Consider the following 12,658-nt stretch of genomic DNA (forward strand, 5'->3'; position numbering starts at 1 on the left):
GGGGCAAAGAAAAGGAAAGTGAACTAGGTGAGGTTTCCCTGAAGGATACCTGAGACAAGGGATTTGGGTTCATGCCGCTTATTCCAGGAGGCACGGATAGGGGAGTGGGGGAAGCGAGTCACGCAAGGGAAGGCAGGGGACACTGGGTGCCTTAACAAGGAAGGAGGTCACATCTGGGCAGTTGGGGCCCAGTCCCACAGGGAGCCTCTGGGAGGCCGGAAGGATATATCCTGGAGGAGCAGAAGCTGGATGTTTATCCACCACCTCCTGCTTCTCCCTGGTTGAAGGAGGCTTCTGGGGGGCGTGACCTCCTGCACCCAGCCAGCCCCGTGCATGCACTGAGCATGCTCCTACAGCCAGAGGAAGCAGAGAGGCATCGACAGGTACCTGCAGTGACAGGCCAGGGACACATATGGGGTGGCACGTGGGGGATGGCCAGGGCGAGGGGTGGTGGACAGGTCATCAAGAACGTCTAGTTCGAGGCGGTCACTCAGTAGAAGACGGCTCTACTGTTGCGTTGCTGAGCCTGGGTTAGGTGACTGTCCCAGCAGCCCCGCCACTTGCCCCCCAGCTGCACTCAGCTCAGATAGGCCTGCTCCCTCCAAGCACGCTGCAAGGTCCAGGGAGAGAGCGCTCTTGCAGATGGATGGCACCCTTGAACTCTCTAGTCACCCTTGAATGTGCTCTGCCTCCAATATAACTAAATAGAGGCTAATGAAGCCCCCCACCCCCCACCCTAGCCTTCTGCCCTGTCAACAGAGAAGTTTGAAGCCTGTGACCCTCCTCCAGGGACATGAGGCACATCCCCTCTGGTGGGGGCTCAGGGACCTGACCCATACCTGTGGCTGCCTGTAATGATACGAGAGAAAGTCACATTTATAAATATTTTATTAATACATGATTATGGCAATAATTTCTCCCAGCCTCCCTCGTCGCAGGGCATAAATTATTTTAAGAGGAGCTGCTGTCAGTCTGCCTGGGAGGCTTGCTTGATGATTTACTTACTATATATTCTGCTTTGGAAGATTTCATAATAGGTTGCTCTAAAATCAGCTATTAAGAATTTCAAAGTCATATATAAATGTCTTTGCTTTGTGTCATAACAGATCATTTTGAAATATTCCATTAATCAGGATCTTTTTTTTTTTTTTCTTTTCATTAAATGATCTCCTTTCAGCGCGCCTGCCTTCCTTAACTTATTTTGGGAGCCCTGAGTGTATTTTTAAAAGCTAGTATCAGACCCTGTGGGGAGATTTTGGGCCTTTTAACTGGATTCAGGGTTTTTGAACTGTTACAGCAATGATAACAATAATAATCCCTAATATTGGTTTAGCCTTTGATGGTTTCAAAGGCACTTGCTCTTCTATTATGCTTTTTGACCTGATGAGATTCATGCAATAATCTGGCGGGGAGGAACAGTGCCATGGCCAAGCGTTGGGACTCAGCCTGCTGGGGGTGGATCCTGCATTGGCCTCGCTCAGCCTCAGTTTCTTCCTCTGTAAAATGGGGCTAATGACGGTACTCACTTTGTAGGCTTGTGAGGATTAAATAAGTTGAGGCCAAAACCCGTGGAGCACAGGACTTGGCGGATGGCGGCGGTGGTGGGCGGAGGAAGTCAGAAATGAAGGCTAATTCCGTCTCCAGCCCCTCTCTCCTCTCCAAGTGGGGCTACCAGTTCCACTCCTCTATTCATTCCTTGGTCTTTCTGGTGACCAACCGCCCATCCTGAAGCTCTCTAGGGTCCCCCAGCCACCAGTCATTTCATTTGCATATGAAAGCCTGCTCACTTCGGAGACTCCAAGGCTTTTAGGAGGTCTATGCCGGGGAGGAGGACAAAGGTTGTCACAGGTGCCAAGCCCTGTGCAGCAGCCCCCAGACCCAGCGGGCTAGTTGGCCTCCACCCAGCTGCCTCTCAGGATGGAAAACATGGATCCCTAGTGTCCTGGGTCGATCTCAAGGGGGACAAGGCAGCAGATGTGATGAGGACCAGTCAAGGCTCCCGATCCTGAGGGGATGTTCCCTGTCCGGTGTTGCCCTCTTCTCCCCACGGTAGGAGCCGTCACTTTCTCCTTCTCTTCTGAAAACGTTCTTCCCTTTTGTTCTGCTTTTAAGTGCATCAGTCCTGCTTGACCCCACTAAAGGCCTCCAAGCCCATGTGGGGTGGTCCCAGGCTGATGGCGACCCAGGCACTCAGGCCACCTTGTGGTCCCTGCTCAGTTCAGCTTCTGCCCATGGAGCCTTCGGCGCCAACATCCCATGGGCCCCGGCATGACTGCTTGTGGGTCGTACCCCGCTCCTCCTGAAGCCCCATCAGGCCCACGTGGACTCCTGAGCTGCAGCATGGTTCTGCCACTGTGCCCCACCCCATTCTTGGTACCTTCAGCTGTACTTTATCCCAGGAGGCTTTTTGGCTCCATTCCTCTGGGCACCTGGCTGGAGCGAGGGCCCTGGATCACTCTGTCATCAGTGGTGCCGTGGTCCGCCTCACAGTCTGGGGGACGCCTCCCCTTGGGATATGGCAGGGAAAAGACACAGGTGTTATGGAGTCAGCCAGTCCTGGGTTCAGACCTCAGCTTGGCCTTTTATTGACTGTGTGTGACCTTGGCCAAGTCACCATACTCCCCTGAGCCACATCTCTATAAGGGGCAGAGGGCAGTGTGGAGCTGTCTGGGGCTCACTCAAGTTGCAAGGCTAATAACCTTGACTCTGGGCTGCCTCATGCACTGGCCCGGTGGTGACTGGCTGAGTGGGTTCTTTATAAAGAGGCTTCTCTGAAGAGGTCAGGCACAGCTGGCCTTTGGATCTTAGGGAACATGTTCTTACGGTGGCAGGGGCTGAGCTGCTCCGTCCCTCTGCACCGTGTCTCCCCGCCATCCTGTCTCCCCGGCTAGCTGGCAGAAACAGGTCCCTTTGGAAGGCAATGGGAGGTGCTCTGGGGGCTGGCTCCTCATGGCGAGCAGAAAACCCTGGGTGATTTGACATCCCAGCTGGTTTGCTGCTAACCAAGGCTCATGGCCCGGCCGTCCCTCAGGAGCCATGAGGTGACCGTTCATCCACCCTCATGTGTTTTTCCTTTGGCAAAAGTGGCCCATGGAGCAATTAGCTGGCGCCTGTATGTTTCAAATGGCAGCAAACGGATGCTGTCTGGAGCTCCCTTGATAAGGAGGGAGCGAGGGAGGAGGGAAAAGCTGGGGCCCTGCGGTTGGGCAGAGCTGTCTTTGAATTCCAGCTCCCCCACTTCCTGGCGGGGTGATTTGACCTGTGCAAGGCATTTCACCTGCCTGGACCTCAGCTCCAGTGGCTGTAACATGAGAATAACCTCACCCACCTTCTTCAGCCGTGATGTCATCAGGTGGTGGGTGCATAGCACCTGGCACGTGGGAGGTATCCAGCAAGCTGTACCTCACCTGTCCTTTGCAGAGCACTTCTATTGTTAGTTGTCTCAGTGCGCAATAAAAGCTGCCCCTGGGGGGGGGGCTGGGGGGGGGTCATTAGGCCCATTAACTGAGTGAAGGACCCAAGCCTCAAAGGAGAGAGGCTCCTCGCTAAGGGCGCGCAATGAAACCGCTGTGCCCGTGAATGTCAGATTCAGAACCAGAACCCAGTTCTGGACACAGCCCAGTGCTCTTTCCACAGCTTAGCAGAAAGTCCTGAGGGCCAGGGGCCGTGCAGGGTAGTGGTTAGCGCACCCAGGAGCGGCACAGACCCGGACTCAGATCGAAGTGAGCCCTCGCTGGCTTCGTGGCTGGTCTTGTTCTTGCGCCGTATAACGGTCAGCCCCACCTCTGTAGCTGTAAGGGGCGATGCATACTTTCCCCAGAAAGGCTGAGACTGTTCGTCACTCTGCCCGCTGTCCATCATTACAAAGGTGACAGTAATGTTCAGAATCCAAAACAGCAACAAGGATGAGCAATGTCTGCCTCGATGGCTGCCTTGCTCTGCTTTCCTTGCTCTCAGAAGGCTGTCAGCAAGATTAATTTATTTGTCTTTCCCTAATTTGCCGGCCTACTTGCTGCTGACCCCCTTGCCTAATATATGACGCAGTCAGGCCCATATATAACCCGAGGGGGGGCCGCGTAATGGGCTGATGAAGGGAGGCTGCCAATCGGCCCAGCAACTCCCTGCCCGCCATAAAAAAGACGTCAGTCTCCAAATGGATGGGGCTGTACCTCGGGGAGCCCCAAGGGGCCTGCAGGGAGGAGAGGCAACAGTAATAATGACAGGAGCCCAGCCCCCTGCTTTCTGCTGGGGCGCCCCGACATGTGGCAGCCAGGGCAGTCCATCCAAGGATACGAGGAGGCGGCCAGATGCTCCCCCGCTGGGGCAAGACGCAGCATGCCAAAGGCCAGCGGGGAGAGTGACAGTGATGCCATCAACATAAAGCTATGGCCATATATTCAAATGACACTTGTGACGTGTTTTACTGTTTTTATTGTCTTAAAGCTACTGCATATGCAATACTGCAAGGTTGTCTTCCTGTGAGAAATAGAAACAACGTAGAAGAATATAGAATGAAGGAAGGTCTCTCCTCACGCCCCAGATTCCTCCGCCCTCAAAGGTGACCATTGTTGAGCTTTAAAGGTGACATTTATTACATCGGGAAGAGCCAATGTTGATGCAGTGCTGTTAACTCAAGTCCATCGTTTCCATGAGGGCTCAGTCTCGGCGTCGTACATTCTATGGGTGTTGACAAATGCACAATGACATGTGTCCACCAGGCCAGATAGTTTCGCTACTCTGGCAGGCTGAGCTTTTGTTCCGTTAAAGTCTTTGATTTGAAGTATTTATAGATTCTCAGGACATTGGAACGACAGTACAAAGAGCCCCGTGACCTTTCCCCATGGTGGCATTGCGCACAGCTATAGCGAGTACGTGATAGCACCAGGAAGGCGACGTGGCCGTGTTACTGTAACCTAAACTACATGCGCCTCTTCGGGCCTTGAAAACAGCATTTAGTTACATCTTTGCACATGACAAGCATTTGGTTGGCTGGTTGGTTGGTGTTCGTACACAGATGGGTCCACACCATCCCCATTTCTACGCCCTTCGCTTTTTTCATCTCACAGTGTGTCTTTGACCTCTCCGCACCCTGGGTCATAGCAGTGCCCCGAATTCTTGTTGTTGACGGCGAGAGCTTGCCTGGAGTGGGTGGGCCTCCATCTACGTAACGGATCTGCTGATCGTTTAGGTAGTTTCCTGCCTTCTGGAGTTCTAAACCACGGCACGCTGCACACCCTTGTATGTGGAGGTTGTGCACATGCATGAGCGTTTTGGAGGTGTGGTTCCAGGACAGGGCACTGTTAGGTCAAAGGTTGAACATTTCCATGGATGTGGTCCAGTTGATCACCATGGGTGTTTACACAGGTTGGCTTCTTTAACCCTCACAAGCCTGTGGGGTAGGTACTGCTGTTATCATTCCTGTTTGTAGGTGGGAAAGCCTAGGCTCAGAGAGGTGAAGTTTCTAACCCAGGGTCACACAGCTCTGAGTGGCACGAAGCTGGACCTTCCGCCTGCCGTGCGTTGTGTCACTGAGGGTCAGAGGAAGGCTGGGCCCTTCAAAATGGACCTGCGGCCTCCACTTTGGGGATGTCGTCTCTGTCCACTGCTCCAAAGCGGACACGTGGCCTGTCCTCTCTCCTCTGAGCTCATGTTTGTTTCCATAAGTGAAGTGTGCGGGGCCCAGGGGAGCAGAGGCTGGTCCTCCACCTGGTGGGTGGCAGGTCCTTGCTGCCACTCGGCACTCTGCCTCCCTCGTCGGCCCCTGAGAGGGGCTGCCCCCTCCCATGCCACCCACACCCCCAGCTGCTTCCTGGCTCTAATAGGACACATGGCACACTTGCCACAGAGCTCGGAACACACGTGCCTCCCCTCCATTTTCCCCAGGAGCGCCGATTAGGGTTGGTGTCTGGGCACCCGCTGGTGGGACCGGCCTTGCTTATTTCTTCAGGCTCTGGGTTAAGAGAGATCAAGCATCGTTGAGTCAGAAGGAGCAGGACAGCGGCAGCCTGGGTGTCAATGGCTTCTCTGTGCAGAGGCCTTGGAGGGCAAGCTCAGCTTCCGAGAACCTCGGGGGACCTCCCTGCATGATGGCAGAAGCCAGGGGCGATTTTCCATCCGCCGAGCCCTGGGAGCCTCCCTGCAGGGGTGGAGAAACCATGCGCTGCAAAGGGGCTGAGACTGGCCGGCCTGAGCCCTTCTTTGTGCAGGGCCGGGCTCAAGGCCCAGAGACGGAAAGCGACTTGCTCGGGGTCACACAGTGAGGCTGTGGGGGAACTGGAACTGGAATCTGAGTCTCTGGACTCCGGCCCATTGCTGTGTTCATTCTGCTTGGCTCCCTCCTTCCCCCATCATCATCTGCCACCTCTCCTCCCTCGTTTCTTTCCTTCTTCTCTCCTCTCTTCTCTTCCTTTCCATTTCCCTTAGTCTCTCTCTCTGTCTCCACTCCCTTCTCTCCTTTCTTGTCTTTCTTCTACGCCTATTGGATAGCAAGTCCTCAGATGCCCTGAGATGCTAACCGCAGTTTTCAAGGTGAAGTTTCCGTCAGACCCAGACAAGTGCATCGGTGATGCGAAGAGAAAATTCTAGGCTGGAGACACCCAGTGAGAAAAATTGGGGAGGGCGCCGCAGGTGGAGGAAGCTCAGTGAGCAAAGGTGTGGTGCCCTGAGCAAGGCCTGGGGCCCCCCTGTTTCCGTCTGCAAGGCACCGACTTGCAAAGACCCCTTCTCTGGTCCCATGGGATCCAATTGGGGCTCTGATTAAGGGGGGATTAGCACTCAGCCCTGCAACCTGGGGATGTCATCGGGCTGTCCTTGGACTCGGCAACCCTGAGGCCTGTCTCCTCCTGGGCCCGGCCCCACCCTCCTGCCTTTTGGTGGTCACAGGCGCCCCCACATCTTCCGCCCACGCCCCAGCTGGTGGCTTGGCTCCCTGCCCAACAGCTGGTGTCTATTCTGGGCCACAAGCAAGGATTTAGTCTGTGTTTTCTAAGCATATTGAAGTCATTCATTAAGCTGAAATGGCTGCTCTGGGATGTAAACAATTATATAAAAACAAAAAACAAAAAACAATACAAACCCCCTGAGTGGCTGATGCTGGAAAGCGGAGCCCCTCCACAGCCCCATGCCTCTGGAGGGGCGGGCGGTACCACTGGAACAAGGGGAGGGGGGAACTGGGTTTCAGATTGGCCCGCCCACGCAGTCACTGGCTGGCTCTCCAAAATCCTCTCCCTTCTTCTTGGTCTCTGTTTCCCACAAATAATAAAGGCAGCTAACATCTCTCCGGTGCTGCCTGCCAGGCACTAAGAGCTTTGGCCATCTCACCAATCCCATGGAGTAGATACTGTTAGCCCATTTTATAGAGGAGGAAACTGAGGCTCAGAGAGGGGAAAGGCCATGCCTAATGGGGGTGGACTGGATGCTCTCTGGGGTCTTTTTCAGCCTCGAACACCAGAAACTCCGTTAATCTATTATTGGAGGAGAGAGAGCGGTGGCTCAGTGAAAACTCCAGCGTGAATGGCTGGACTCACCATTCAGAGACAGAGAATAGCACTGCTTCTAATAACGATAATGATAATGATGACAGTGATGGTGGCGATGATGATGGTGTTGATAGGATTAACTGTTACTATTTACTGAATATCCATTCTCTGACAGGCATGACTTAAGTGCCTTGCATGGATTATTCCATTTAATCCTCATAACCCTACATGTAGGTTACAGTGTTCCCTCACTTTCTGTGGGTATTACATCCTAGACCCCCCCGCGATAGGTGAAAATCTGCGAGGTAGGAATCTTACATTTATTTTAGTATTTATATACATTTTAAGGCTTCATAAACCCTTTCTTCACACTTATAAACCGTTCCCAGTCCCTTATTAGCCTTTCCCACTCCCTTATTAACCTTTTCCACACTTTTATAAACACTACCTATATCCTTAAACATATTCTACACTCTTAAACGTACGTAACAAACAACATGCGTATACAGTACAGCAAAATCCCATGATATAGCAAAAAATCCACAACAAATAATTAAATATAATATTTTTAAAAATCCCGCAATACAGTGAGGCTGCGATAAGTGAACTGCAATATAGAGAGGGATTACTGTATACCCATTTTATGGATGAGCCAATGGAGGCTCAGAGAGGTAAAGTAAGTTTTCTAAGGTCACGGACTTGGGAAGGGGAGGAGACTGAAGACTTGTGCCTTTAAAGCCTGACCCTCATCTTTTATGACGTGTTATGTTGCATGGTTCATGGCATCCTCGATACGTGGAATCTGTAATTGTACCTTTTGGTATGATTGTTACATCGATGAGGTTAAGGGCTCATGAGTCAGGCGCATGATAAGCACTCAGGAAACACCAACTATGAGTGGGCTTTCCTTGGCCCCAGGAAATAGCTTCCAATGGGACAGCGGTGGGCTCAGTGACTCCACTCTGCCTTCCTCAGGGAGGGATACTTGAATGGGAAGAGCAGTGGGCTGGGGCTGCCCAGGGCTGGGTTAGGTCCTGGCTTCTGCCTTGCCAGCCGTGTGGCCTCAGGCAAGTCATTTGCACACTTGCTGCTGGTCCCACCCCAAGCCTTTGCTCTTGCAATTCCCCCGAGGGACCCCTTCTGGCTGAGGTCTCCCTGATGACTCTGTTCCCCAGTTTGGATCACCTGCTCTGGGGACAACTCCCAGGCAGCCTTACACCCAATGTCTTGTTTCATCCTGAAAATGTGGGAACAGGAAGAAGCCATAAGAAGCAGAAAGCTACCTGAAGTGTTGGCCTCTAAGAGGATTACATTTTCCAGTTGAACTTTGCTGGATGGCCCTGAGCAGAAATGTGAATGTGATCATTATTATGAATTGCTATTTATTGGGCAGATCCTTTGCTGAGTGATCTGCACATATAGCCTCACTGAGGCTTCACAGGAACTCCATGGGGATAGATCCCCATTTTACAGAAGAGAAAATTGAGGTTCAGAGAGGAGACTCGACTTCCCCAACATCACAGTTTTAAGCGGCGGAAGTGGGATTTGAACCCTGGCAGCCTGTCTCTAGAGCGCTGCCTTTTCTTGCAGCATCTACAGCCTGTTAGGCTTATCTCTCTCCCTGCAGGTGGCCCCCTTCTTCACAGGTCTCGGAATTGTAAACCTCAGCGTGGCGAAATGTGAACCAGATGCACCAGCATTATAAATAAGTCACATAATGTTCAGTCATTCAGCAACGGCATGGCTATTGTTGGAAAGAGAAATAACTTGGTTATTAATAAATGCAAGGGGCCACGGTAATTGATAGCAATTGAACTCATGGTGCACAGGGGAAAAACAGTCATGTTATTTTTTTCCTCTCTCTCTCTCTTTGTATTGAGCATAAAGGGGGAAAAAAAACCCTGCCTTTGCAGGTAGAATTGAGCAGCTCAGAAACTGAATGCCATTACTTTCCCTGGCTCCCTTCTTTTTTCTTCCTCTCATTTCTCCTTTGTTCAGGCTCTCTGTTCAAATCCCAGCCTGCCTCTTACTGGCCGGGTAAGGCAGGTCACCCAGGTCACCTGGTTAGTTGAGGGCACCTTCAACTAAACCGGTATTTTCTACGCTGGTGTCTCATGGGACATGAGACCTGCAAGATATTCTAGAAACGCATTCTGAGGCCAAGGAAATCTGAAGAGAATATGCCCTTTTTGGAGATCTTTAAGATACACTTTAAAGGCCTAGAGAAGTCCTGCATTTAAGAAACTGGTTTCACCAAGCAATGAGGAAAAAATGATATGATACAGGATTCATTTTTCCCAGTACCACTGATGACTGTTCCTTGGAATGACCGCTGTGAGGAGCCCTAGCTGTGTGGCCACACTGCTAGCTCCCCACCCTTGCTGCCACCTGGAGAGGTTCAGATCAGCCCTGCCCTTGGCAGCACGTGGGCTGGACGGAGCCAGGTCTCACCCCAGGCATGCAGATGGCTTTGGAGGCATAGACCAAGATGCAAAGAAGAAATAGTGAACCAAGCCCTTGGTTCCCTTTCAGAGAACCTTCTCTTGGTCTCAGTAATTTTCATGAAGGGGAAACCAAACCAAACCTTACTAGGAGTAAGAGTGGTCAGCCTCTGAAGGCCCTCTCTCAGCCTGAGCACCTTAGATGGGTGCAGCTGCTGAGACGAGGGTTCAAGGGCAAGACCTTCATGTGGGAGGTGATCCCAGGCAGCACCGGAAGGGGTATGAGGAAGGGAAGTGGGAAAGGAAGGCAGCCCCAAAGGACAATGTTGACCAAGCCAGCTACCGTTGCGGGCCACTGAGGCGCAATCCCTCTGATGACCTCTGGAGGGCAGCATAGAGCAGGCACGGTGAGTTAATCCAAAGGGGGTTCCCTTCAGTCACTAGTTGAAGTCTGGGGATCTTAATACTGTGACACTTGCAATTTGCCCTGTGCATGCACACATGCTGGTGTGAAAGACTGCCCTCGGCAGTAAGAAGCACAGTAAGGACCAGGGGGTTAAATGGCGGAGCGGTAAATTCTGCTCCAAGTCCAGCCCATCATGTTGTCATTTGAAGTCTGCCTCCGTTTCTCTTGACTTGACCTACAGCCACGTATGTGGATAGGTAGAGATACCAGAGCTGCCCCTAGCCCCATACCACTGGCCTGGGGCCAGGGGACCTAGATTCAAGTTCTAGCTCAGTTATTTATATGCTGTGTGACTTAGTGCAGGGCGATATCCCGTTCTGTGTCTCAGTGGCCTCTACATAGAAGCGGGCTTAACAGCCCTCAGCCTGCAGACCTTGCAAGACTGTTGGGAGGTCAGCCAAGGCCACCCAGCCATCCTCCCCCTCAGTGCAGACACGCTCAGCTGGGCATCCTCCGGGCATGGTGAGATGCTCGGACCATTTGTCACCAAGAATATAATAGAACTCTTATTTGCAAGTAACTAAAATATGGAACAGATTCAAGGGTGGGCGGTCGTGACGTGCATTGTACTTATATAAATCCCGTCACACCTGCGAAGGGGAAGTTGCAGCCAGGGTTACAGACGCATGTTTTTTCACGTGTCATGGCCCGTAAAGGCAAGACGCCCAGGTTCACGGTATTGCACTGGAGGGACAGTGTGCTGTGTCAGGACTGTGGAAATATGCTGCCATACTGTGCGCTATGGGCAACTTAAGAGATTCTCAAGGGCAATTTTAAGGGTCCTTGAGTTTTCACCTTAGGCCCTGACTTTAGAACAATACCCCCTTATAAGAGGAAGCCCCTCCTCATAACACCATGGTTAGGGTCTTGAGTGCTGGAACCAGGAGACCTGAGTTCAAATCCTGATTCTGCTGCTTACCAGCTGCATGGCCCTGGAAAGTCACCCTCTCTGAGGCTCTGTTGTCTCTTAAGTCAAGTGGGGATACTAACACTGACCTCATGGGGCTGCAGGGAGAGTTGCATGAGGCAGTGGGTCTATAGCGCTCAGCTCAGTGCCTGGCATGGTGGGTGTTCAGTACGTGCTGCTTGGCTGATGTGAAGATATTAAGGTGGCCTTCGTAATACTGCTGCTGATTCTTTTTCTTCAGTGGGTGAAACAGAGGAGGGCTGACAGGTGGGGAGCTGGGGAGCATTTCCTACCAGTCATCCTGACATGTCCTCTGTGATGCACACAGAAGAAGAGGAAGGGGATCCCTCGATCACAGGGGTGAGAGGCCATCATGGAGCTGAACCATGTGTGAACCCACGGTCTGGGTTTTGTGTGCTGACCAGCTTCGGGAGCTGGGAGCAAAAGGTGTATTTTCCTGGCAATGTTCCCCGTGTGCCTCCTGGATTTCACAGGCAGGATTTGGAAATGTCCTGCCTACATCAGGCAGGATTTTCCGAGTCCTGTTGAGTCCATTCACTGCTCCTCTTTTCAGGCACAAACACTGTCGAAGTCCTTTGTGACTTCTCTGCAGCTCCATGGGGTGATGGCAGGTCACTGCAGGTGGAGTAGGAGAGGCCAGTTCAGTGGGTGGCAGTGGAGGAGTGACAGTACAGGAGAGGGACAAGACATCGCCCACTTGGACAGTTACCACCTATTTAACTTGCTTTCAACCACCAGCCCAGGAAGAAAGAAGAAAGTCTCATTCAGGGCTAATAGCCTTTAATGGCTCTTTTTTTTTTTAACAGAGTGAACAGAGCTTGGCATCCCAGGTAACGGTATCTAATTAGGTTCTAATGCTATCTATTTCTGTGTTCCTCTTGTATTTATTTCTACTTTCTATTTGTGACAAATGCTAATGGGGTTACTTGCGCACTGGCCCCCACACATGGAGGGCAAGAAGACACCGAGGAAAGACACAGGCCACTCCAGACTGGCAGGCGGCTGGCTTAATAAGCAGGTGACCTGCATGTGAGGCATGTCTTGGGCACCTCAAGATGAGTAGGTCTCCGATCATACCTGACAGGATCTTAAACGTTTCTGTAGAGGCCTGAGGAGTTCACGCACGTGTTCAGTCAATGATGGTCTCATCGAGACGTTACTCACTCAGGGCCGGGTCCTGGGAAGAGCTCCTAGTGTGGAAGCAGTGGGCAGAAGGTGCATTCCAAGGCCTGGGGACCCGATTGCCCAGGTGCCACTCCTGGGTCAGCCGATGTGCGTGTCCTGTCAGTAACCTCCCCCAACAAATGGGTTCTCGTTTACAATCGTGCTATGACATTTCCTTTCA

At 52.1% G+C, this 12,658-nt stretch overlaps 1 protein-coding gene across 1 annotated transcript in view; it reads left to right on the forward strand.

The window, feature by feature from the left end:
- Positions 1–12,658, forward strand: part of MYO18B (myosin XVIIIB) — a 219,806-nt gene that overhangs the window by 43,354 nt on the left and 163,794 nt on the right. The gene's annotated exons all lie outside the window — the stretch shown is intronic.

Source organism: Furipterus horrens, unplaced genomic scaffold (genome assembly GCF_987537825.1).
Source record: "Furipterus horrens unplaced genomic scaffold, mFurHor1.1.pri manual_scaffold_11, whole genome shotgun sequence".
Lineage (NCBI taxonomy): Eukaryota > Metazoa > Chordata > Mammalia > Chiroptera > Furipteridae > Furipterus > Furipterus horrens.